The sequence below is a fragment of the Rhincodon typus genome, chromosome 10 (assembly GCF_021869965.1).
Source record: "Rhincodon typus isolate 14 chromosome 10, sRhiTyp1.1, whole genome shotgun sequence".
Classification (NCBI taxonomy): domain Eukaryota; kingdom Metazoa; phylum Chordata; class Chondrichthyes; order Orectolobiformes; family Rhincodontidae; genus Rhincodon; species Rhincodon typus.
Genome location: NC_063341.1, coordinates 18,953,806 through 18,980,891, shown reverse-complemented (window position 1 = coordinate 18,980,891; position 27,086 = coordinate 18,953,806). Strand labels below are relative to the sequence as shown.

General features: G+C 39.5%; 1 long non-coding RNA gene across 1 annotated transcript in view; it reads left to right on the top strand.

The window, feature by feature from the left end:
* Positions 1 to 1,219: 1,219 nt before the first annotated feature.
* LOC109914289 overlaps positions 1,220 to 27,086 on the top strand; it is a 43,636-nt gene continuing 17,769 nt past the window's right edge. Inside the window, exons 1-2 of the long non-coding RNA XR_002258424.2 lie at positions 1,220 to 1,396; positions 15,033 to 15,121. This is a non-coding gene — a long non-coding RNA (uncharacterized LOC109914289). The remainder of the gene's footprint in view (positions 1,397 to 15,032; positions 15,122 to 27,086) is intronic.

The following is a 27,086-nucleotide window of genomic DNA, read 5'->3' as shown; positions in this document are numbered from 1 at the left end:
GGCTTTCTCCGCAGTGTGTGGTCAAATATTCATCTTTGAACCAACACAACCAGGCCATTTAACTCATTGTGGGATCTTGTTGGCACAAAATGGACTCGTGTCCTTCATGTCAAAATAGTGGCCCCACTTCAATGAATGGTAATGTGACCGAGAACAGCGGGACGTTGTGAAAGGCGGAATGGAAATGCAGTCCCCCCGCCTTTCCAAGTTTACGACTGCTGTTTTAGCTTGTGTTAGCTGGGAGACACCAGGACTTGCTAGGGGCATGGTTGAAACAAGTCAAACTCTCAACCAGGATCTAAAAGATAAATTGCTGGAAAAGCTCAAGTCTGGCAGCATTTGTGGAAAGAGAACCTGGATTCTGGTCCTTGACTGGGTCCTCACACTTGTGCCGGAAAGTAGAACAGGAATTTCTGTTGGACTGACACCTGTTCGGTCGCATGTTCCAATTTCCCAACAAGGAAACAACGCGCCGCTGATGAGGCTGAATTGGATATTTGGTGTGTCATGAGCCACCCCATCTCTGGCAAGAAGATTGGCATTGTAAAAGGCTTCTAAAGAGTGAGGAGATAGTTAATGACCAGAATGGGAGCGCAGCTCAAAAGGTGAAAACACCAACTGGTAAGAACATTGTTTTAATTTTAGCATCCTTTGCGTTATGTCATTCTTAAATGACATTTCAATTAGATGCATCCCAAAAATAATGTGAAACTTAAGACTCCTTGTTTGCAGTGCATTAACATCATTGGATTTCTTCAGAATTAATCTAGATTGCAATTGAGATTTCTGTCATTTGAAAGTTATGATGAGAGTTTAAGACTGAGCTGATGATTGGCCCTCGCTGTGTCCTGTGCACGAGTTGGCCATTCACAAACCAGCAACAATGATATAGTCACTGTTCAACCAGTTAAGCTGCTCATTCCTCCTGCTCTGACCTCTGCCTAATGATGGCTTCAGATCTTTTCCCAGCTAATTCCCTTGTCACTCCAACTCCCACACCGTCATTCTTCTGTGAAAGAGGCACACACTGGGTGGGACCGCATGCTATCAATCTCTCGACACAGCCAATAGAAGAAAGAGATGTATTGCTAAAGGCTGATCAGCTGAGCCAATAGTGCGCATCTATGTGCCACACGTGACTGCTTCCCCCCACCCCTTGTCTTTCACATGGGCATTATATAGTTCAATTCAGTACATCAGATAGAAGCAATAGTAGAGTACTGGGGTTCTTGCACACAAGTGCCTGACTGAAGTAGCTTTAAATTGAAATATGTTTCTTTCCATAATTAGTGGAACTTCCTGCTTCTCTTCCCCCCTACTCAGTCCGTACCCATATCAAATGAGGCACTGTACAGCTTGAAGAAAATTGATGAGAGTCTATTTTGGCAACTGAACTGTAAGTATTTTTTTTAGATACACTTGGCTTCTGAGATCGCTTCACTACACAGCTCCAAAAGATCTGTCACTTGCGTGTGACTCTTGTTAAGTGACAAGGCTTAACAATGTCAGACGACCGTTTTTGGTTTTTTTTTAGGAAGTTTTGAAAACCGCTCACGTACCGCAGAGTAACCTTAGATCCCTTCTCCTGGGAGGGAGGGGTGGGAGGAGGTGCTGGTGCAGGGGAGAACGTCGGCTGCCTGAGGGAACTGTCTGACTGACTGCAGCACAGACGTTTTTTTTTAAACACAAAAAAACAGCCCACTGCATTATTCAGGGTGCGGGATGGGATGAAGTGGGCTGCATGTGATAACACATTCTCTGTGTCCAATCAGTTCTACCGCCAGCATTAAGTAGAACAAACTCGACTGACCCTGCCACGAAGGGGTACAAGCCCTGTCCAACCAGCTCCCAGAGTTTGGCTTACAATGAGTTACTGAAAGGACTGGAGCTTTCAGGGACACAGCTGAGGAGCTTTTGAAATTCAAACAAAGGGCAAAGAGGAGGATTCTTCTTTTTTTTTGGTTTATATTAATCTTTCTTTTCCTTTCCTGTCCTGTCTTTCAGTACTGAGCGGAGCTCAAAAATCCTGCAGTAATCTGGATTTTTTTTAAATACAGACATTCTTAAATCCACCTTAGGACTCAGCTAAAATTAAATCAAAAATAATAACTTAGCAGGGGAATATGATCGTTATTTCATTTTAAGCTGTTATTCCCCCCCCCCCTTCTTCCTTTGTCTGCCATCATGTCATCTGTAGCTCCTCCTCTTCTCCCCTCCCGCCCCCACCCACTGAGAGCTAAGACACCTGAAGGCTAGACATAACGATCAACAGAGCTCTCGCCTGTCTGGCCCGCAGCCAGATCTCTTTCTCCACAATCGAGGAGCCTGGACGCACGCAATGTATGACGAGTCTATTCCTACTGCACCGAGAGATCGGCGACTGTGGGCTTCTGTTCGTTGCAGAGAGTTAACTGGAACGAGCATTTATTTATTTCCTCCCGAGTTCCTGTTTAAAACACACACCGATTGATGTCAATCTGAGATCTGCGCGTTCACCACAACCACGGCAAGCCCTCCCGTGATAAGTACTACCATAAACTTTGTACAGAGTTTGACCAGACCAGATGGCCGTGTGCCCTTTTTTATTTAGATGAGATTCTTCCTTTCAATAACATCATTCTTCCTGCACATAAGGCCCTGCTTAAAATTTCCAGAAAATGGAATCAGCTGAGTATTTTCAATACTAATTGACCATATGCAGAGGAAAGGCTCATGTGGCAATCAGTGGGAGCATTGTAACAGTTACAGGGATCAAGCTGGTCTTTGTCTCTTCTTGGAATAGTCACTGGAGAGGGGGAAACGGGGTTTGGGGGGGATTAAAAAAATTAAATATTTTTGCAATCCTGACATGCTTTATTTCAGGGCCGTTCCATTTGACAACTCATTTATATAAAAGCTCCGGGGAGCAAACAGATTGAATTAATTGATGTGTTCCAGACATTTCCATTCACTTGTTTCAGTATTGCTGCGATTAAAATCCTCTCTTGTAATGAGCTGTTAGTTATGGACGTGCAGACTTTCCCTATTAAAACTTTGTCACCCCTTGATTCATTCGGTGTTTTGTTTTGGGGCGGGAGGGAGGATAGGGGAGAGAATGGAAGAAGCGGTTGAAAGTGAGAGTTTGCAGATGTAGGGACTGTGCCAGATACAAATGCTGAGTGAGGCTTGGAATGGTAACGTGGAGGCAGATTCAATTGGGGCATTCAGGAGGGCAACTTTTAGATGTAGTATACAAGGGGAAGGAAAGCAGATTGGCACCCTATTAAAATTGACCGGTACAGGCACTACGGGCCAAATGGCTGCTCTCTGTACGAGAATAATTCTAGTGATTTTACAAGCGTTACCTCCAAGCTGATTCCCACCGTACACCGGATGATTTATAATCAACGATTTGCATTTTTCTTTAAAAGCTGTCTGGAGTAGCGCATGGCTGACACCAAATAGGGTTTTTTTTTAAAGAATTGCTGATGCTTGGCTAACTTACCAGGCATTCCATACAGTCATCTCTAGACAAAATACCCCCTTCACTGATCGGTCTGAGTCTTTGAAATCATTTGCTTTCAACCAGAGGGAAATAATTTAACTATCACTTTGTGGTGACCAACTGAATCGTACTATAGCTGTGATTTAAGCGGGCACAATTTTCCTTCCTTGAAAGGACAAGGTGCTAGTCCGATTTGTGGACTTTTTTTTTGGGGGGGGGGGCGTGGAGAACCGTACAAGTGTTATTCCCCGAGCTCGCCCTCGCACCTTCCTTCTACCTGGATTTGAGTGCCAGTCACACTCGTAATTTACTGGCAGTAAGGCCGTGTTTACTTTTTGGGGGCGGAGAGGCTTCATCTATTATGGATTAGAACAAGGGAAATACCACCAGGAGAGTAGTGACTGACCTGCCTGCACCCCCGCCCCAAGCAGTCAGATGTCTGCAGAAGACACTGCCTGTTTACTCCTGTCAGTTTAGAAATTAAACAAAAGATGTAAAAAAAAATCTAAATAACTCAGGCAAACAAGTCGGCTTTAAATAATTTGTTTCAGTTGCCAGATAAAATGATCGCCATATCGGAAGAGGAGCTGTTTGAAATTTTTTTTTCAAAAAAAGCTGTCTTTCTTCTACCAAAGCACTAAAGGCATCTGCAATCTCTCCAGACTCCAGCTCCTAATAATGCGGATTTAGATCAGTTTGACGGAATTAGGAGGTAGTCATAACAAGGGGTCTCTCTGAAATCTAATCTTTGGTTGCTTGCTTTTTAAAAAAAGCACTGTCTATTAATGTTCAGCATTGGGAGAATTCCGAACAGAGGGGAAGGGGTGGGGAGAAGAGACAGAAGCTGGTGGATAATTACGCTGCTGGTGATCTTAAGTATATTCTTTGGATTACCACGTCTGGAAAAGAAGAAAGGCGAGTGTCGCATGATGGAATCCGCAGGGGTTGTCTGGACCTTTTCATACAGTGCAAAGTCTGTGTAGTCAGTGCCCTAACCAGGGTCAGCCTGTGCCCTTACACGCTCCTCCCTGCTCCAGGTGCAGCCACTTCATTTGCAGCCTGTGCACAGACCAAGCGGCTTGGAGATGATGTAAGGTGGGAGGTGGTTCACGCACCCGCTGTCGGTACGAGAGCTGTGTGGAGGTTTACAGCTGTACAGAGCAAACAAGTGAGCCAGACGGAGTGTACCATACTGCTATTACAGTACTTCAATCTGCACCAAGTGTCGCAATGACCCGTAATCAAACATGGTCTTGACAATGAGCTGGACCACAAAGGCGTTTTTTCCCCTGCGCCTAAGAAAGGTTACTCTGGCCGTTATAACTTCATTCTAGATTGTGAAAACTCACTTTCGGGCTCATCTTTTTAAACAAAAGAATTATCTCAGTTTTGAGAACTGAGGTTCGTGCATGAGTTCAAGGTGCTGTCATCCCGCCCCACCAGAACCAAAGCTGTTGCCATGGCAAATGTTCCATTCAGTTCAATTGAAGAGGGCATCATCATCACTCATCGGCTTGCACTGGAGAAATTTACCTGGAAGGTGTCCACTTGCATGTTGTGATGTCTGGAAATGATTCTTATGGGAATTGTGCAAGAACTGCAATTTCACTCTTTTTCTCTCCTCCACAACCCTAAACTCTCTAGACATGCATTTCTATAAATATCTTTCTCTGCCGTCTTTATTTGAGCATATAATTCCTACGCTACACAAATAGAACATTTTTTCAATTAAATAGTAATTTGTTTTTGGTCTGATGTGTCACTTACTATTTTTATCCGGTTCTGAAAGTAGAACCATGGCATTTTGAAAAGAAAATCAGTGTTTTCATAATGATTGACTAACTCAGTACTGTTTGATCACATTGCTTCTTATTTCAAACCAACACACTCTCCTTGCTTCCAACCATTCGCAACAGTAATTTCATTCAAGCCATTTGTGTATGTTTCGTGTCAGTGCACCTTTTCTACCACATTTGAGTATCAGCAAATCATGTGATGCATTTCTTCTGAAGAAATGTATTCTCTAATCCATTTTGCCACCTCTGTCTGGAAGATGAAGCCAAACCTCATGACAATCAATAATTGAGCAGCTAACAATTGAATTCTGTGAAGAGATGCATTTAGAATCAGGAGTTCAGACATGCTGTGAGCCTGTCTGGTTGGAATGCAACAGACATGCAAACCTGTCTGGAGAGCTTTTCAGCAGAGATCTATTATTTGATCAAAACCCAATGTTAAAGAATTCTTCCATCTAGTATATTGGATCCCAACCCCCTTTGCACAAAGCTAAGTATTGCACTATTCCGGATTCAGAAATCATTAGGAAATGGGCAGCTATACATTAAAATGCTTGCTAAATCTGACACAATCCCTCCTGGTCAGAATTTGTGGACAAATTAGACTACATCAGAAGTACAGTCAGCTCCCCATTTTGCTGGCAGCATGAGCTACTGAATAAACCACTATGAAAGTACACTTTTGTTCAATGTCCCATTAAGAATACATCTAATGATTTGGCTCAGTGGAGTTACATTTTTTCTCTCCCTCCTTTTTCTCCCCCCACCCAAAAAAGGCAAGAATACCTAAAGTAAACCAAAATGCGTTTGTTTGTTTTTTGTTAAGAAAAAATTTTTTTTTTCTTGTTTTTTTTAAATTTTCATAACTTGTTTGAGGATACAAATGTAGCAGAATGTGATGCTTTTCCTCAATGTGAATTTTTCTTTTTTCTTTTTTTTTTCTGTTTTTATGTCATAAATGCAAGGTAATGAATAACTTGGTTGTGTCCATGGGGCATACTGTATAGCTCAAACCACTTATTTGCTGTGCATTTGTTCCACTCTGGTCACGTAGCCTTTTCAGTAACCTTTCCACCAGGGTATTCAGTTTCCTATTTGTGGATCATAATTTATATCTTGACATTGCACATTACATGAAGCAACTTTTCTTAAGCAACCTGAAGCTGCTTTTGGCCAGAAGCAATTTTTTTCTCCACTTTTTTTTATGTTCCAGAACTAGCTATGCAAGCACAGACAAAATCAGTTTTTTTTTTAAGCAAGAAAGGCAGTTGAATTGTGGGTTTGTTGAACAGTGTACACAACTAAGAACAAATTAGTGAAACAGCAGTCACTTGTGTTGATGCATGAGATGTAAATTTAGGTTTATTTCATCTGTTTGTATGCTCCCTTTTGGTCTTCTGAACATGTCAAATCATGCTTAATACAATCTTGAAAAAACCCATGTTTTATTCCCCAAGTGATTGCCAATGAGTTGATGCACTATTTGGTAAAGAGAACTTTGCAGTCAAACTTAGTCCTATCCATGCACCAGACTCTCTAAATACCAGTTTGGCTTGCTGTAGGGCAGTAAGCATAAGCAGGGGTACCAACCATTGCTTATTGGTGCTAACTGTTTATTCCACACCCCCTCTGCTAGTGACTTTGCTGAACTGTCCACTGTGTTACAATAGCTGGTACAAACTAAATCACTTGTGGTGCAAGAAGATGTCTTGTAACTGTTTTGGGCTTTCCCTCCAAGGAGATACAATTCTTGAAACTAATGCACTTAAAGATGGGAGTTTGAATTAGTATCAATTAAATTTCCAGGCAATTGGTCTTCAATGAGTTTAACATGAACTAAGGCTGGGCACATGAAGGGGTGGGAACAAAGACATGCCCTATCTATTCCAACCAGTTCCCCTAAATGTGCAGCTCCACATCTTGGGACCTGCATGGTAGGTGTTTACAATGACACATTCCTGACACAACTGTCATCATTGGTTAGTTTCTTGCTCTTTACTTCTCAACTGAATAAAAGAGGATGGTATTTCATTCCTAGACCCTTCATCAGAAAAGGGGGTTTTGAAATAAATAGGGAGAGAGTGGGAGGCGGATAGAGGAGAGGATAGGTGGAGAGGACTGCTGTGTTCATCCAGCCCTGCACCTTGTTGTCTCGGATTCTCCAGCATCTGCAGTTCCTACTATCTCTGATTCGATTTTAACCCCACTGCGAAACCTCTTCTAAGGATGCCTAACCTGAAGAAGTTACCCTCCTCCCTCCAGACAAACCTCAAGGGATCTCTCTCCCACTGCAACTCTCTCCTCTCCACCTATCCTCTCCTCTATCCCTCTTCTATCTGCCTCCCACTCTCTCCCTATTTATTTCAAAACCCCCTTCCCCTCCCCCTTTTCTGATGAAGGGTCTAGGCCCGAAACGTCAGCCTCTCTGCTCCTATGATGCTGCTTGGCCTGCTGTGTTCATCCAGCCCTGCACCTTGTTGTCTCGGATTCTCCAGCATCTGCAGTTCCTACTATCTCTGGTATTTCATTCTATTGTCTAATTGAACATCAAAAAAGTGATTTAATACAGCTTAACAGAAAGAAGCAAGCAGTTAAGGAAAAATGCTAGAGATTGATACAGTTGACATCAGTATTTTTTTTAAATTTAAAAAAACATTTTAGGCGTAACAGACCATATTAATCAAACAGTTTTGACAAACTGAAGTAGGAAGCATGAGCACTTAGAACTGTTTCATCTAAGCATGTTGATTAAAATCTATGCACTATTACTTCTTAATTGTATAATCCACTACATTGCAAGGAATTTCTTTCTAAAGGCCAGCAATGTCTTTGTCAACAAATCAAGACTAAGCAGTAGAACTCATTGTGGAATTCAATTCTCTGTTAACAAGCCAATCCAGTCACACTTCACAATTTGTGAAGAAATTTAAATAACAGTATAGAATTACCAACTGTTGACTTTTTCAGTCTTCAGTTCCAAAAGGCCACTAAAGCAGTGACTAAATTTCTTCCAAAAGAAGACCACGCAAACTGATTTAACATTAATCAATCTGATGATTGACTGATTGCTAGGTAGATGAGCAATTTTTTTAAAAAACTTTGTATTGGATTCCCAACTCCTTTTTAACCAAGAGATTTATGTAGGAATAAAGCATTGACTGTTAACTGGGCATAGGTTCATAGGTTTGATCCTGAGTCTTCAATTTACCAAACCAGACAAAATGCTCACTCTCAAAAAACCAATATTTCATTACTGGACCCTGAAATGGTTTTGCCAAAAAACTGCTTTCAGATGTTCCTTTTGCAGACTGCTTAATACAGACAAATTTTTGTCCACAACACCAAGCTGAAGCGTTTCAGACAATTGTTCTCTCCCCTCACTGACTGCCGTAGCATAGGCATTTACAGAAATGCCATGTCATAACCCACCACAATGGAAAAGTACAAGTTGGTTTGCGAACCAGCACAGATTCAGACACTTTACAAAGTGATAAAGGCACATCCTCCTTGAACTCTTCCTCGTGTTTCTCATTAAATGTTAATGAACTTGTTCAGTAGGCTCCTTAATGCTGTAAATGACAAGTCCTATTATCTTTCCCTAGTGCAGTGTAAAAGTTGCTGACATCATCAATCTTCCAACCATAAATTATTTTCATAACATAAACAGATCATGAGATTTTTACCAGCCCTGTGAAAGGGGGAAATGTCCTGATAGTTGTACCACTGCATTAGTATTGATTTCTGTCTATCAAGGCTTCTGTTTATTGTGCAAGAACAGGCAGGATTATTTAATTTCACGACAATGTCAGATGCAGGGCTCTAATGATGAATTAATACAGCAAATTTGTTAGTATTTTTAATTGACATTTTCCTTGTACAGCCCTGATTAGATTAAAATTGCATTTCACCCTATTGTGTATTTCATAATTTAAAAACAAGTCTGTAAAATTATGCAAATTTGTTGTTCAAGCCAGAGGCAGCTGACTTGAGTCAGTCTTGGGTTTTTAGCCATTTCTTTAAAAAAAAAATCACCATGTTGAAACACTAGACAGTAGGCTAATGACTCTGACTACATTATTTAATACAGTTCCTTCCTTTTTTGGAAAAGGACTTCAGCCTAGGAACTTAAACTAAAACCAACTGACCACACAAAGCTACCTTTCATTGGTCTGAAGCAGTTGCTAAGCTGAAAAATAAAGGAGACTGTGGATGCATGAAACGACATACACTTTCTCTGTATGACAGCTTACGACCAAAAGGTAAATTTTTACTGTTCAGTGAGAACAGTAACAGTAAGGAATTTTGTCACTTTTTTTTTCTTCAGTCCTTTGCTTTCTCTCTTAAAATACTGTTGGCAGTTATTTAAGAGTTATGGATCTGAGTGTTTTCAAAAGTACAGAATGTCCTTCACAAATTTCAGGATAGCAACACATTTCCTGTCGTTACAACATCTGCAAAACTTAAGTCTACTTTTTGTATGTGGAATACTGAAAAGTTGAACCAGAAAAATCTATAAAATGAAGAAAACCTTTTTTCAATCAGGGTATCCTACAATGAAACTAAACATTGTTTTATTTTTTTAAATCCCCCTGTAGTTCTCGAGGTTAATAAAAATATATGTTGGGTCACAGTATAATAACTTCTTTCTTTCTCAGCCAGCTTGCTCATGAGGCAGAAGACCGTGGATTTGGATTAAAAATTGTTCCAATGCTTGACCTTTGGCCACTGAATGTGAGAAACATTCGGGCTTTTAATGCAACACTTCACTGTAAATTGTTCAGCCAATACGTACATTGGTAGTCCTGTGTGCTGCATGTACACATCTTACTAAAACCATCTAAACTCCCAGGATGGACTGGACTCCAACTACAGTTATCCTGATAAGATTGAACAAAAATAATTTTATCAATTAAGCATAGATTATAGCTGAACTTGGCTAGGTTTAGTCTAGAAGTGAATAGGGACTTTTTTTTTTTTTGCTGAGTACAGCACTAAAATGTTTTTGAAATAGATCTTGCAGAATGCCACCATACACTATTCTTGTACTATTGTTGTACTTAGTCCATTGTTTGCTATGTGTTTTTTTTTTAGGATATGTCCAGTGACCACACTAGCAAGTATTAAAAGCTCAGGATAAATCTATGTATTTGGAAGAGAATCTTAAGTAAGATTAGGTGAAAGAGTATGATGCAGTATGCTGCCTTCTTAGCAGGGACTTGGCTTTATTTTTGCAGATCAAATGTAGTGGAGCAGTGGGCTGGTGTGCACCACACTACCAAGCATTTGAACAGGAATGAATTAATGTGTAATATATTAACACTAGATTATCCAATCATGTTTAATAGCCCTTGTCAAGAGCACAAGGGAATACCTTTATTTGATGGGGGAAAAAGAATTAAACAAGTACTTAAATCTTGGGGGTGTTGACAAGATTGGAGTAATAAATGGAAATATATTTCACAGCATGCAGCTAGGCCATTCAGCCCAATGGGCTGATGCTGGTATTTTATGATCAGCTCAAGTCTTCACCTACTCAAGGAAAATAATCCAAAGAAACTACCAGAGCATTTTAGACAATTAATCTATGCGTATGACTTAATGCAAAATGCTCAATGTTGTGATGAGAAAACTGCAGCAAGAATGAAAGAATCAAAGAAGCAGTCTGTCGGGGTTAAAAACAACTTGGAAAAATTAGACATTCCTTCCCTTGGAACACAGTGAACCAGTCTTCAAGTTTTGATCATTATTTCACATTCTTGCCCACTTCTGGAACTTCAGATGGGATTTTGATTTTTCAATTCCTGGGAAGGTTCTGTGCTGGACACGAATGTAGATTTGTGTAAGTCCTTCCTGATGGCAGAGAGAATTAAACAGTGGATCTTGACTGAGCAGAACACCAAAAGAACAAATTTTAGAGCAATAGCAAGGAAACGGCTCTAACATTTTAAGTCTAGGTCTATTGCTGATTTCAGTACCTAACTTGGACATGGTGTACAGTAGTGTTTTTAGTCTGGTCTGACTAAGTGGAATGCTAAATACTCTTGATCACAACGGTTAATCACTCCCCTATTTGTTCAAATTTTTGTGCTGGGTTTGTCCAATTTCATCTCCATGATGGTTAGAATGATTAAATGACATCTGTATATCTTAAACTACCCATTACCTGGTAAACAAGTACATAGTAATATAACACAAGGAAATGAAGAGCTAAAATCCTTCTGAGACTGAATAGAATGCATTGACCTAAAGCACGTGGTCTAGAAAATTGATTTTTTAGATTTGAAGATAGATGGCCTTGACCTTCAGGCTTTTTCCTTAAGCACTGAACCTGTGGTTAGTTACGCAAGACCACATCTAACTGTCTATTGTTCCTTTTATTGATAAGTATGGTGCTGAATAGGCTAAGATAGTCCAGCTGTCTCTTTATTTGTTTTAAAAAAAAACCAGAAGTTTGAAGACCCCTTACAAGTGAAATTTTGTGCTGAATATTCAATTTGCAGTTTTAAAATTTCTAAAGAATTGTAAAAAACAATTCTCAATTCTCCATCCAGTGTCCCTCAAAGCTTCCAGAACTCTGCACAACCCAGAACTGAGATCATAGGTGCCAAAAGGCAACGTGTTATAGCAATGTTAGTAGAGGCACTTCTCTCTACTGCATATTGGTATTTAAAATGTTGCATGTCAGGCTTTTAAAGTGTTCAAGAAACATGTCAAAGCAGTTCAGAAATGCTATGTAAACATAAGTTGTTTGGTTTCTTAATTTGCTGAAGTTTGGTCTTGGTGACTTGCTGGTGATTCTTGTTGGACTGTATACAGCTACCATTAGTGGTTGGTTTGTCTTTGATAAAGACCAAACTCTCTGCATGTTGTCCATCCTTCGTTTCTGCCTCTCATTTAAAGGCATGATCATATGCACATTGACACTATAATACAGATACTAGATTACTAAATGGTATTTCAATTTGACTTCTACACTACAGTTTTAATATTCCAGGCCCATACCATAAATAGCTGCTTTTTCCTGTATTGAAAGGCAAATAGCACAAGAACAATCAATTCAGACTAGGGGTGCATTTAATTGGTGCAAAAACCCTTTTCCAGAATGTCTGCATATGTTTGACTTCTACCAGCTAGATGGACTAGTTGCATTGGAACACCATCTGAATATTTCCAAGTCCTGTACCAGCCTGCCTTTGGAACTACAGGCATTCCTTATAATTGGATCAAAAGTCCTGGCAAAGAGCACATGGACTGCAGCTGTTCAAGAAGGCAGCTCACCAGTGTCTTGTGTGCAATTGATGTGCAATAAATGATGGCCTGGACATCAGTGCCCATGACCCATGAAAGAACTTTAAGTGGGTAATCAATATTTCCCTTTCAATAAACTGGTCAGTGTATTTTTTTTTCCACCAGTAAAATACAGCTCCCAGTTTTCCCTCCATGGTCAGCTACACCATCTTGAACCATAGGCAAAGTCGACAGATAACAATACAAGTCATCCCAAGCACTGCTACTCCCTCTGGTTACATACTTTTGATTTTCAAATGTTTGAAGCTACCTTTTTTCCCACCTCTCCTACATGCTTTTTTTCTTCTTTTAAAAATACATAACTGACTTGAGTATGGTCAGAGGCTGGGCAGGGCTTTGCAAGTTCTTTTTTTTTTTTTTTAAAAAAGTAAGGAAAAGCTGTTAACTGGTCATCAAACATGACCTTTAGTATCACAAAAGATGTGAAATGATACAATGAACCCCACAAAAATATTTGTTAACCACAGGCCTGTTTCTATCATAAGTAGCTGTACATGGTGCTGGGGATGCGGTTAGAAATTGGAAATCATTAAGGAAAACAACCACCAAAACAAGTCACTTCCCAAAGCAAAAATTGGAATATGAAAAACCACTGAATTCATGGAATTCCAAAATGTTATATCAATTTACACTGAAGATGTTCCATCAAATAATTCCTTTTAACACTTAATTTCTACAATTGAGCTGGGCCTGTGCATGAAGGCCCTCCCGTTGGAGTTTGAGATCCCAGAGATCAAACTCCATGTTGAGCTTAAATTCTTGTTTTGTAAAGTCTAGCTGATCATGTGACAGCCAGAAAAGTGGCCTTTCATAGCTTGTGCTGTCATGAGGTATCCTTTACAAACTATTTTATTGCCACCATTCTGCTAGTTACCTGGATCTCTTGAAAGCCATGCCTAATTGGATCACTTCTTGCACATTTTTTTTCAATGGTGTTTTCTAGCACCAGGCTAAAGTGCACCATGACCCTTCATTTTGAAATGTATCTCCTGATTCCTAACATGGGTAAAGCTAAGGGTCTGAGAGAAGCTGACAAAACATTTCCCCAAAAAGGATATGTTGGCTTTGTTAAAATAGCAGAATAACCAAGAAGCTCTTAAGGTACTGGCCACTAGCACATTTATTCATGAATGTGTAATACAACTACAAGTAAACTTTCAACTGACTCTTGCTAATCAGGTTTAAAGTTCCTCTTTTTCTAAAACTGAAGATCATGAGTTGTGTGGTGGCTACAGACTCCTTTTTTTTTTTTAATTTTTAAGAGGATAAACTTGGGCAATTCCAGATGTATCACTCCCATCAGTCACTAAATATCTGGAGTTAATGGTTTTGCCACTTGCTGTACTGTGACCCCAAGGATCTCCATTCTCTTTTGAGCTCAGGATATTAAAAATTAACTTCATTTTCTTCACGTGTCATGTTGATTTTAACTGTGTTTGACTGTTCTAATTTGGAGATGTAGCCAAAATGAGTGATCACAATTGTGGCAGAAAGCTCGGAGTCTTGGTAGTGTTAGCATGTTGCCTCCCTTTCTCACAGTAAAGAAATTACAAGCTGTTTTATTAACTTTGAGTGGAGTACAGGATCAAGGTTAGGCCAGCAGGTTGGAGGGTTTGTATGTCTGCAAGCTATAGTAACAATTCAGTTGGCTCATGAAATTTATTCCCACTTTTCCATTTTTCTCCTCTACTTTCCTGCAGAAAGCTGGCTGACTCCTACAAGTTTCTTTTTTCAGTGCTGGCTGTCTTAATGAAATTATGTGGAAGATAACATTTCTGGATCAGTAATCTCATTATTACTCCCACTATCTAAACAGATTGCAAGTTTCTGGAAATGATGATTCAAGGGTGACATCATCAATTCCCCTTTCCTCGCCCCTCAAATGGTGCTGAGTTGACAGAAATTTCAGGGTTGAGAGAGCCTGACAAATGACTGCCTGTCCCCTCCTCCACCGTCTCGGCAATACTGAGCTCTTGTCAAGACATGCCTGAGAGCTAACAGTGAGACAAAAGCAAATAGACAGAATTTTTTCCATGAGTATGAGTGCACTGTTGCCAGCAAAATCCCAAAGGAAGTTGCGGGGGGGAAGGACACTACTGCCACGTCCCCCCCCCCCCCCCCCCCCCCCCTCTTGAACAATGTCTGCTGAGAACTAAATTGAAGCCACTTAAGCCATTTTTGTTCAGATCTGTTTTCCTTGAATACTTTGATTCACTTTGAATACACTTGCAAAATTAACTGTCACATTCAGTTTTTGGAATATTGTTTGTGCTGAAATACTGATTTTTACTAGCTTGACAGTGTGACTTTGCTTGGCTTAAAGTAAGCCTTGATTCCAAAATGCCAGCTTGCAATATTTATGGGACAAAATCTTCCATGTCAAAATTACAGCAGTGTTCTGACATGCAGTTCTGACATGCAATTCTGCCTGTTTTGTCCTCCAGGCCACTCGTGTCTCTGATTTTTGGATCAACAATTAAGTCTTGCATAAGAGCAGTGTGACTAAGGACATCGTTGTCAGTTCCACATTAAGGTAAGTGGGGCATATTATCCAGTGTACTTGCCCTGGAGACAGACACAGATTAGTGTGTGCTGGAAAAATAAGAATTAATTGACTTAAACCATTTTACTGACTGAAATCTAAAGCCTTCTACAACTAGAAGTTAGGATTTTATCCTTTTTTATTTGTGTATCTGCTGTAATTGCTATTTACTGTAACTTCAAACTGTCTGCCAGGTGATGAGAATCCTGGATGCCTCATTGGTGTCTGGCATTCCAGAGTGAGACAGAAATCCACCTGCAAGGACTTCTGCCCCATGTGATGTCTTTCTGTGTTTCATAAAAATGAACCTTTTCATTAAAATGTCTGTCTGGTTTTAAATTTTTGATCTCCTGCTCTCTTCTAAAGCAGAATTTATGCAGTGTTATTAAAAGATTTACTTTGCATCCATTTCTGATTTGGACCACAAGCTGTGTCTAAATGATGCCATTTGAAAGAAGAACGTTAGTCTTTGTGGATTCCCCTCTGCTCCTTACTCAAAAGGTGGTCGCTTGCTTGTTTTTGTAACTTGAAACGTGCTTTTGTCTTCAACCCTCCTCCTACATCAAAAATCTGATTATTGAATTGAACCATGATTAGAAGACAATCAGCTTGCCAGAGTGGTCAGACACAAACTTAAAGATAAGTGCAGAGAGCAAGACATGTAGGGAATCTGAAAGCTTACATTTTCTCAATAACATCTTGAGCCTGAAAGATGCTTCAGTTTCACCTGCTGTATGGGGGCAGAGAATTACTCCATTTGGCAAATCCTGTGTCTGGTTTTTTTTTTTTTCTTCGATGCAAGAAGAGTTTTGGGTCTTTTTTTTTTTACAAGCTTCTCTCTCTCTCTCTCTCTCTCTCTCTCTCTCAGCTGGTTTACATCCTGTGTGTTCATTCACAAGGAGATTCCATTTGCTGCCTTCCCCCAAGCTTGCTGCTTTTTTTTTTTGCCCTAGTGATTTAACAATAATTCTTAGCCTTTTGACCAGTGTTCCGTGCTGGGAGTTCCAATCCTTAACAGACAAAAGGGATGTTTTAAAACATGAAAGGAGGAGGATGTGTAGACATCTACTTTACAATTCCAAGCCTCCTTTGGTCCAGGTTTCCAAAGCATGTTCAAACAACTTCCCTCAACAGGAGATTCAGCAGAAACGCACTATTCGGATCAATCGTCCTATCTCAACCTGAGCCCTAGCTACCCTCTTTTTTTTTTCCCCTGTTTAATCAGGACAGGCTTCTCTTCACCAGCTCTCAATTTTTCATACCAAGTAGCTTTCAACCTTTCCTGAACTGAATCTTTTCCATGGTTCACAGGATGCAAACTAAGGTAACGTGCCCTTCATTCATCAAAATGTGTTCCAATTGTTGCTTGCAGAAGGCAATGTTGGCTCTGCACAAGCAGATACTTTCAGATTGCTGCAGGTTTGTTTCAGTGGGATTTTTTTTTTTAAGGTTGGCAGTGGCGGGGAGCATTATTTCACTGTTAGCAAGCCATTCAAAATGACTTGGCAGTTACTCTGGAGGTATTTGAATTTGCTGAGCTTGTTTTCTTGTAGATCTGATAATAAGCAAACAGAATTACTTGGCAGATGGAGCTTTGAATATGATTGTCTCTGTCAGATGCTTAAATGAGGGGTACACTAGAATGTTAATTCAGTGACAAATGTCTTTCATGATCCTCTATACTAAAGGATGAGTACAAATCTGGGCCCCAAGTAGATCAAGTAGTAGTTAATCCAAATCTGGCCTGTTGTTTTTTAAATTGGGAATTTTTTAAAAAAAAAAAAAAATACTGTGCTTTAGAGCCACCCTGGAGAAGGTTTGAATCATTCATCTCATTAAATGCTAAAACATTTTAAATACTAGAAACATCATTGATTCAGACTTTGGCATTTGGTTTTATTTAATTACTATTTAGTAGTTTCCTCCTTGCTGGAGCTTAAGGGATTGGGTTTATTCAGATTAAGAAAATCTAATCCAAGGCTAGTTCATCTCTATTTATGGGAAAATTAAATTATGAACAAGAGGTGCATGAAGATGGCACACTTTTTTGTCTATAGTTCCCAACACTAACCACTAGTTTGCTTTTTAAAGTACCTTTCTCCAGGCATTACAAACTGCATCTCAAACAAATGCTAGAGAGTTGAAAGCATGTGATGTAAGCATGCAAGTAGTTCTTTCAAAAACTGAGTCCTAACTGTAATGCTTTGGCTTTTAAGTGACAGCAGGGAAAAGCAAACTGAATTGAATTTGTACAAAACATTGGTTAGGAATCACTTAAACTTTGTCTTTTAGTTCCTTGTTGCAAAGAATATAGCAAACAGGATCATCAGGAGGATGCCCAAATGGGAACGTAACCCCGATACAATGAAATCTCTATTTTTAAACTGGCTAAGAAACATTAGAATTTCCTTTTGGACTTTTTTAAGCAGACTGAACCTACTACTTCCATTTTGGGTACCTAGTGAAGAAAGATTGCCAAGGTGGTTAGTAAACGAGATCAATTCTGTTTGCATTGCTAGGGAATAGAGTACTCAATTTACTCTGTGGTGAAGCAGGGAACAGATTATGTTGAAGATAAAGGTGACAGAATGGGCAATGGGTCACTTTTTTTTGGCTTGCTTGGAGTGAAGGTCCAGTTCTGATGGAGTGAGTGGTCTCCTTTTTTGTGCTATCAAACTAGAATTCTGGTTTTCTTTTGGCAGCTTTTTTTTCTTTGGTCATCGCTTGCACGCTCTCTCTCTCGCTCACGCTATCTCGCTCTTTCACTTCTAATCTGCACTAACATGATCTTCCATTCCGAGAATGTAGGTAAGTGGAACTATCCAGCTCTGATACTGACAACTTCAGCGCCCGCCCCCCCCCCCCCCCACCCCACCCCCAAAACAAGCAGAAGTGGTGTGCACATTTGAATGTAGTAATGAGTAATTAGGCAACCTGAGGTCCACTGCGCACCACCCCCCCCCCACCCACAAAGAATTTGGAATGCCTCTGTCCAGAAGAGAAGTGGCTTTGGCAATTCTATGGTTAACAAGTTGAAACATTGATGGCTGAAATGTATTGCTAAGGGCTTGAGGTGATCAACTGAACTCTTCACTACCAAGATGCTCAACAAAGCCAAATCTTTTGAGCGATTTTTGGATCAGCAGGTTCCAGCCTGCAGTATGTAAGCACCTGCACAGTAGTGATGAGTCTTGCGTGAAATTGCTATTTGCAAAACCCAGCACAACTTCATGTTAGATTCCGAAGATGACAACCGCTCAAAATGGGGACTGCACCTAGATCTACAATGAGAAAAGGAAGTTACCTGACCTTTCTAGCTTCAAGTACTTCAGATTGGGCTTTTTATGGTTTTCAGGATGAGACCTTCACTTTATATTTAAACTTTTACTTCAGTTTTAATTTAGGATTTCACTTATGTAATGATTATAATATTCAACCCAACAGTACCTTTGTTCCAAGCATCTTAGCAGCAGTGCAGCAAAGTTGTTTTTTTTTAAAATACTTTTTGTGCAATAAATCATTTGGTAAAATTCAACAAAAATCTGTAATCCTTGTACTGCAAGGAATAATTCCCAACTCTTGTATTTATTACTTATTGATTGAGAATTAAATGCAACTGAGTCAGTCAGGTAGTTCTCAAACTGCTGATTATTTCCTCACTTTGTATGGTTTTGCCTTCTTTTGGAGTGAGCAACTTAGCAAACTTGCTTTCTTTCTGGCAAGAGTGACTTTTTTTTTTCTTGAAACTAATTTTTAGAAATCCACCTTGCCATGAACATGAATTCAAGGGTTATTGTTATGGCTGATTTAACCATATAATACTTAATGCAGTGCTTTTATCAATTCTCCCATGTCTGCATGGATTTCCTTTTGGGTGCTCCGGTTTCCTCCCACCATACAAAAGATGTGCAGGCTAGGTAGATGGGCAATTGAGCATGGCCAATAGTGTTCAGGGATGTGTAGGTTGGATGGGTTATAAAAGCATGGGTCTAGGTGGGACGCTCTGAGGGTTGGTGTGGACTTGTTGGGCTGAAGGGCCTGTTTCCACACTGAAGGGGTTCTGTATTCTGCTATCAATGGGAAGTTTACTTGTTTTGGAACATTGCTTTAAAATGTGAAGGATACTTAAATGCACAACCCATCAGGAATTATAGTTTTGAGTCTTGTGACAAACAGATTTCACTGTCTGATCCTTTTTTTTTTTCAGCAGGCTCCACAGCTGCTGATACTTAGTAAGGAAAGGAGGCCTGAAGAGTGTAAACATGCACGTCCTCTATACCCCAAAAAATTACAGGGTATGTAGTTTGTTGGTAGAAACTACAATTATTGTAGTTACAGGAAACTGAGCCTTTTTGGGCCAGAAATACACTTTTTTTTTTTTTTTTAAAAAATAAAAAGTGGTATTGAACTTTGCTGGCTCTGAGGAAGCCTTGTTGTGCATATATTCAGTGCCTTTACAGCTAAATCATTGCAGCACAAATGTCAAACAGTATTGGTAGTGAGGATGTCTCATCTGCTGTGAGACTGGCTAAGATTGGATAGTGTTATCCTGGCAAATGTTGCCTTTTGGATGGGATATTAAGCCAAAATGTATGCCCTATTGAATAGTACAAAGACATTCTTACTCTTCAAACTTTTAAAATACACTAGGCATCAGCCATAATCCTGCTTGTGGGATATTGCTGCTACACTTCTTCATGGTTAAAAACCATGAAATGCAATGTTCTTTGAATACATGGATGCCCCAAAGATCATGAAACCAATTATTTACTTAATTGGCATCAAGTTTTCACAAACAAACAGAAATTGAGGATAAACGAGAAATTGTTTGATATGCACATGAAACATGGCCTCTGGGTTACGTTGGATTGGTGCAGAAATCCTGTGTCTTGTTTTTCCCCAACAAGATTCCATTTTGTCTGCTCCAGCCACCCTCCCTCGCTGTCACCACCTGCTGCTAGAAGTCCTGGTGCACAATACTTCATTTTACAGACGCTTCAATTGTGAAGATTTGTACAAGGCAATATTCATTCCCACCACTAGGGGCAGGATCAAAAATGACAAGCTACAGTGCTGCTCGTGACCTTGGCCCGTCCACACGAGCTCTGGTCTTTCTGGAACACTGGTTTTCCGCTAGTCTCGTGACACAGTAGTGTTGCTCAACAAGTGGCCTACAGACTATGCCTCTCTGCTTCCAACCTCCCAGAGACCCTCTGTCTATTATTGGATGTAGTATCTGATGCAGTTTTGTTGCTGTGCGTGAGAAGGGAAATCCAGTTTTTGGTAATAGAGCCTGAGTCTGTGCCTTGATACAAAAGGTTAAGAACCACTATTCTAGAGGCCTGAGCCCCAGTTATTAGGCCCTGATGTATCCCCTTGAACACAGGTCCTGGTTGTCGCTGCCCCAGGAAGGATAACAGCTCAGTTCTTAAGTGTTTTCAAACATGAAGCATTGTAAAGTACACCAACACATTGAGAAAATTCTACATACCTTTATGGTAGAAAGGAACTGACTCTTTCAAACATCATAGTCCTCGATGTACAGCACAGAAACAGACCCTTTTTGGTCCGACTCGGTCATTCATGCTGACCAGATATCTAGTCCCATCCGACAGCATTTTGTCCATATCCCTCATTAAACCCTTCCTGTTCATGTACCTGTCCACATGACCTCTTCTTTAGTTGTAGCCTCCTTTTCCTCTGGCAGCTCACTTTCTATCTTTTTTTTTACATGGACAAAGTTGCCCTTTGGGTCCCTTTTTATAAATCTTTGACCTCTCACCTTAAACCTGTGCCCTCTAGTTTTGGACTCCCCACCTTGGGGACAGGAAGTGGAAAGACCTTGTCTATTTACCCTAGCCATGCTCCTCATGGCTTTCTAAAACCTTTTAAGGTTACCCCTCCAGCCTCTGCTCCAGGGAAAATAGCCCCAGTCTATTCAACCTCTTCCCTAATAGCTCAAACCCTCTAATTGTGGCAACATCATTTGTAAATCTCTCCCAAACCCTTCGTATAGAAAGGAGACCAGAATTGTGCACACTATTCCACTTGTGGCCTCACTAATGTCCTGTACAGCCACAACATGACCTCCCAGCTCCTATAGTCAATGCACTGACCAAGAAAAGCAAGCATGCCAAATGCTGCCTTCACTATCCTATCTGTGACTTTACTTTTGGAGGAATTGTGAACCTGCACTCAAGTCTTTGTTTAGCAATACACCCTAGGATCTTGTCACTTGGTGGATAAGTCCTACCTTTCTAGCTTGGCTTACAGGCCTCTGTCCATAAGGGCAGAAGCAGACCATTCAACCCACTGAGTCTGCTCTCATTTGAATGAGATCATGGCTGCTCTGATAATGCTCCACTTTCCTGCCTTTTTTTTTTCCCCCAAGAATCTTTTTTATTTCCCTTTATTAATTAGAAACTTGTCAATTTTCAACTTGAATATATTTTACCTATGCCCCTACAGCCCTGTTACACTGAAGAATTCTACAATCATACTGAATACACATGAAGCCTTTTTTTAAAAAAAATTTGATTAGTCCTGTAACAGATGGTATGTCTGTATAAATAAAGATGGCCTCAGCACTTTGCACAAAAAAAAAGGAAATGCAATGCTCCACAGACATTGGAAGTCCAGGCATGACAGAACCAGAAATCGAGTCCTTTGCACGGCTTAGAGGGAACATCTCTGCAGAGACAGCGTAGAATACCTGGGCCATTTAAGAAAACTTAGCAAGTTTATTCTGGTGCTTTCCTACTAGCTTTAGAGTCAGCTGATGTGGGAATGTGCATCAAAGGAAATCTTACTGGTATTCATCATTTAATTGGTCATGCAAGTCACTGGGGACTTGCTAAATTGAAAACCTGACCAATTAATGGGGGGAGAAATAAATAGTTACTGCACTGAACTCAATGACACTCCTCTTGCATTCTTTCATTGCTGAAACGAGCCTTTCTGAACTCTTTCACCCCTGTGGTAATCATGAGATATGGATTGGCTACAGTGCATACAATGGAGCTAGTGTAGTATTCAGTACAGTATTCAAAGTACAAGTTGAGCCTCCTTTTAATAACAAATGGTGATAATTTGCAAGAGAAATATGAAACTAATGATTCACAACTGTGCCCAGATTTTGAAACCGGGATCAAGTTTCATTACTTGTACCCCAATTTCAAATTAAATGTTTTCTCCCAAGCTACACTTGAAGCTGTTATTGCTTGACTCAACTGAATTAATGGGCTTCAGCGATTTTTGATTTCAATGTTAAGCTTCACACTCTCCATATCTTGCCTAGCTTCTCCTCACCCCCGTGCTGACAATAATGTCCACAATGTTAACATTAGTTCTACAAATCAAAGATATTAACTGAATTAACAACACCTTTTTTATAAATGTTGGATTTATGAAGATTCCTTAACAATGAACCGAGGTTTCAGATCGAGCAAGAATATAAATCGGAGTCCCGGGGGAGAAATTGTAATGCTTTCAGGCATGAGGACGAAAATGTCTGCTTCCCAAGTGTGACTTGCCTGGTTTATTCTGAATGTTTTTGAGGCAGGAGTGAGTTCATTACTAAAAGTTCCAATCAATATGATTTGGAGATACTGAAAAAGTGGAAAGGAAGTCTGAAGAGAACAGCATTAAGAAGAAATTTTTGTTTTTTTTGGTAAACATCTTCTGGAAGAAAGAGATTCTATTTAGGCAAGTTTTTCAGTGGAAACCGACATTTTTCTCTCATGTCACATTTATGTATTCATTAACTGGCATGTGGAAATAGAAGTACCCATGTTCTTTGTCAAAACAAATACACTATTAGTAAAAATGAAATTGTGGCCCTGCAACTCACTGCAAATACAGAAATAAATAAAAATGTCAGTGGGTGTTATTTAACTGGATCCAATAATGAAGGTTAGTCACTTCATTATTGACCTCCATGATGACTGAAAGGGAACAACACTTTGTAGAAGAGCAAAACAAGTAGTAGTTAATCTGACCTAGGGTCTAGGCCTGAAACGTCAGCCTTCCTGCTCCTATGATGCTGCTTGGCCTGCTGTGTTCATCCAGCTCTACACCTTGTTATGTCTAATATCTGGTGGTGTTTGCTGGTAATCTACAAACGATGATTTTTTTTATTCAGAATGTCTATCTTTTTTTTTGTTCAAAATTCAATTAATTAACTGGTATTTTTTTGATTGTGTGGGGGAAAAGTGACTAACCATATGAAGGTTTATTTTCTGATTTTCCTTAAATTGTATTTTTTTTTTAAAAAAGTACTAATTTCAATTCAAAATGAACTGAAAGGTGCTGGACTAACTCGAGTTAGTGGCTCATGAAGGGTTTTCTTTTTGAAAACTTTTTTTTTTAAAGACTACAAACCTTCAGTCATGTGGAGGATAATTTGGGGATGTGCAATCAACGCTGAAATTGATGATAGCAACACTTCACAACTCATGAACAAATTAAAACAAAAGTGAGCATCTTGGACATTCCTGTCTTACAAATTTAGCAGTGTGACTGTGAGCTGAAGGGTAAGAGAAGTGTCCGTGACCTTACCTATCATTCCATCTCAGCTACTGTTCTGTTTGGATTTTTGAACAAATTACTAATTGATGCTTAATGCTAGAAGTGGAGTCTTTTGTCTAACTGACAATTTCTTGGCTCTTTTGGCATACGATCACTGACAAATTAAATGGAATAAAAACAAGGGAGCAATCCAAACACATTAAACTTTCTGACAAGAACAAGAAATAGATTTTGCACATGTAGGATTCAAAATAATGAATTGGCTTTCTGCAAAGATTTTGAATTAGAACAAAACTTCAAACTATGCTGTTACACATCCCCAAAAAAAATTGCTTCAGGTGGAAAAAGTGTAAATGAATGTGTAATCATAGCAAATGATTTCCAATAATGGCATAGGATCTTTTACACTTCTAGTTGACAAAGTGATTTAGGGTCATTGTTTAGACTCTCTTATTTGGAGAGAACCAAACTTTGTCAATGCAGCACTCCTTCACTGTGCGACTCGAGTGCTTTTGCACTGTGTATATCTAAGGTTTTATGTTGCCTAACTGCTATTGTACAAATTCTATTCCACTGTTCCATGTAAACTATTTTCTAATTTTCTAGGTTATATTGGAGTATGGATACCTTTTTTTCTTTTAATATAAGACTGCCTAGAGAACTATACAAGTACAGAATATTAAAGCAAATTTTGTAGATTTTTGACATATACAAATCACTAAGACTATTATCACCAATTAGGTACTTTTTAATTAAGTGATTTTAAAATATAAGACTACCCTAAACATCCACAAATTCAAAAGCTAAAGCATTTTTGGTAATTGGTGGTTTGCACTAACTACTTGAAACAGAACAAAATCTTTACTCTGCTTCGGAATACCCCAGAAATTAGAAAGCAGTTCACAGGAATACAGAGTAACTGTGCATAATAGCAATTAAATTACTTTAAAATACGTTTCAGTAAGTACTTAGTGGGCATAAGGCAGCCTATTGGCAGTTATCCCTGGCTCACACATGCAAGATTAAATTGCATCCAAAGTCTTATGGTTGCCAGAAAGCTTGTGTTTATTGTACAGTAATTACCAACATTATATCCAATAAATGTGATATGATAACATCAGGACTTGACTGAGGTTTTAAATGATTAATTCCATGGCTATTTCTGAAAGATCCAGCACGAAAACACCTTTTGAACAAGGTATCAAATGGTATTTCCATAAGACCAGCCACAACTCCACCTTTTTGTGCTGAATGTGCCCTTCCTTTGCATTTGGATTATTCTGTCTCCGCAACATCCCCTGCGTGCATTTTCATAAACTAAATCTCAAACTTTAACCCATACTAATTACAGACAATTGATTGGAAGGTTTAAACTAAAAATGGTTGCCTTTGTTTCCAGTTAATTAAAACATTCAATGGATAATAATGAAAGGCCACAATTCCCATTACATCAAAATTTGTCTCTACAAAAGTTCAAATCAAGCAAATTTACATTGCTCAAACTAATATGTTTCATTATTCTCTTCTGAGACATTCTTAGACAAGCAACTAAATTTGGGCTGACAATGAATTGACTTTTAATGTGTTTATGACCTTAAGTCTGTGGAACTCAGTGTTCCCTTGATACAACAGCAAAAAACAAAACTGATGCCTCTACTACTGCACTCAAAGCTATAAAATGCTTACTTTTGAAGACAGTTCTGAGCAGGTGCTTTCAGACACTTCTCTTTTATTTTTTGTTTTAAAAAGCATGCGTAAGGTTTCCAGACAATGAGCTACATCATTGTCTTTAACTAGATTGAATGAATGCCAGGAGGTGTGCTAAGGTAAATAGTTTGGGTCTGGGTGCGGTGGGGGGGGGGCGGCGAACAGAAGCACTTTTTGCACAGTCACCATCTGATGCCTACAAGCTCCGTAATGAGGTCTTGGCCAAAGAAGCTGGGTCCACTTGCTTCCTCGTCTGAAGTACTAGACTTCCGCTGAAGCCACAGTCAAGGCTAACTCATTGGTGCAGCACAGTTGGAGTGTTGCATTGTTTGAGTTGGAGATAAAGCACTAAATTATTGTCCTGCCTTCCACCTATAATGATTATTGCACTTTTGGCAGGAGAGCAGTACCTTATCCTGTTGTCCCAAGGAATTCCTTCCTTGTCTAACGCCACTTAAAAACATCTGGTAAAATGTTAAATTCTTGTTTGACAGAACTCGTATGGCACAGATTCATTGACATAACTGCCTGCACAGTGAAGGTGGCATGTTTGCGATGTCCCAGTTTGTAATTTTAGTTTCAACTTAATGATTGGATTTGATGATAGTGATCTGGAACACTCTTCAATGCTGTAGCTGTTGCAACAATTGGAGATTAAGACTGGAAAAGATAAACTTGACTAAAATAGGATTGCAGGATACGAAGCTGAAGAAGCCATGTGAAAATGTGGCATGAATCACATTCGTTGTAATGGAACTTGGAGCAGGCCAAAAGGATCTGGATGACCTACATCTGTTTTTCTGATCCTAATCTTGAAGGAGTTGCTAGTATTATTTTTTTTTCCTTTTTATTCATTCATGGGATGAGGCGTTGTTGGCTAGGCCAGCATTTATTGCCCAGAGGGTAGTTAAGAGTCAACCACATTGCTGTGGGTCTGAAGTTACATGTAGGCCAGACCAGGTAAGGATGGCAGTTTCCTTCCCTAAAAGACATTTAGTGAACCAGATGGGTTTTTCCCTGACAGTTGACGATGGATTCATGGTCATCATTAGATTGTGAATTCCAGATATTTGCTGAATTCAAATTCCACCATCTGCCATGGCGGGATTCAAACTTGGGTCCCCAGAATATTATCTGCATCTCTGGATTAACAGTCCAGCGATAATACCACTAGGCCATCACCTCAGCGTCAAAAAAAGGAATCACCGAAGGAGAAGTATGGCAACAATACTTTAACAAACCCAATAAAATTTATCAATTGGTTTTCATTTTAAACAGGGAAAACTTGGTAAATGGTATGATTTTGTTTTCACCTGCATGTGTATGTTAATATCTGGAAAGAGCTGAAGCTGATAAAGTTGTGCATTGCTGATCTAAAATTGGGGGGGGGGGGGGGGAACGGAATGATTTGCGCCTAATTTATAATCTTAGTTTGGTCAATATGATCTAAACTAATCAAGGAAATGTCGCAAGAGAAATAATTTACAATGTGAAGAGAAGCAAAGAAAATGAGGGCATGTGATGAGCTTCACTTAAAATAACTCTTCATTCTCTAGACAGACATAATTATTCAGTGACAGAACAGCAGAGTCTGTGACAACAATATCTATTTAATTTACTGTAAAATCACAGGCACCAATTTGATCAGGCATCTAAGTGGAGACTGCAAGCTCTGTCATACCACTACTCTTGTGTCCTTCTACTTTGCTGTCCTAATAATGGT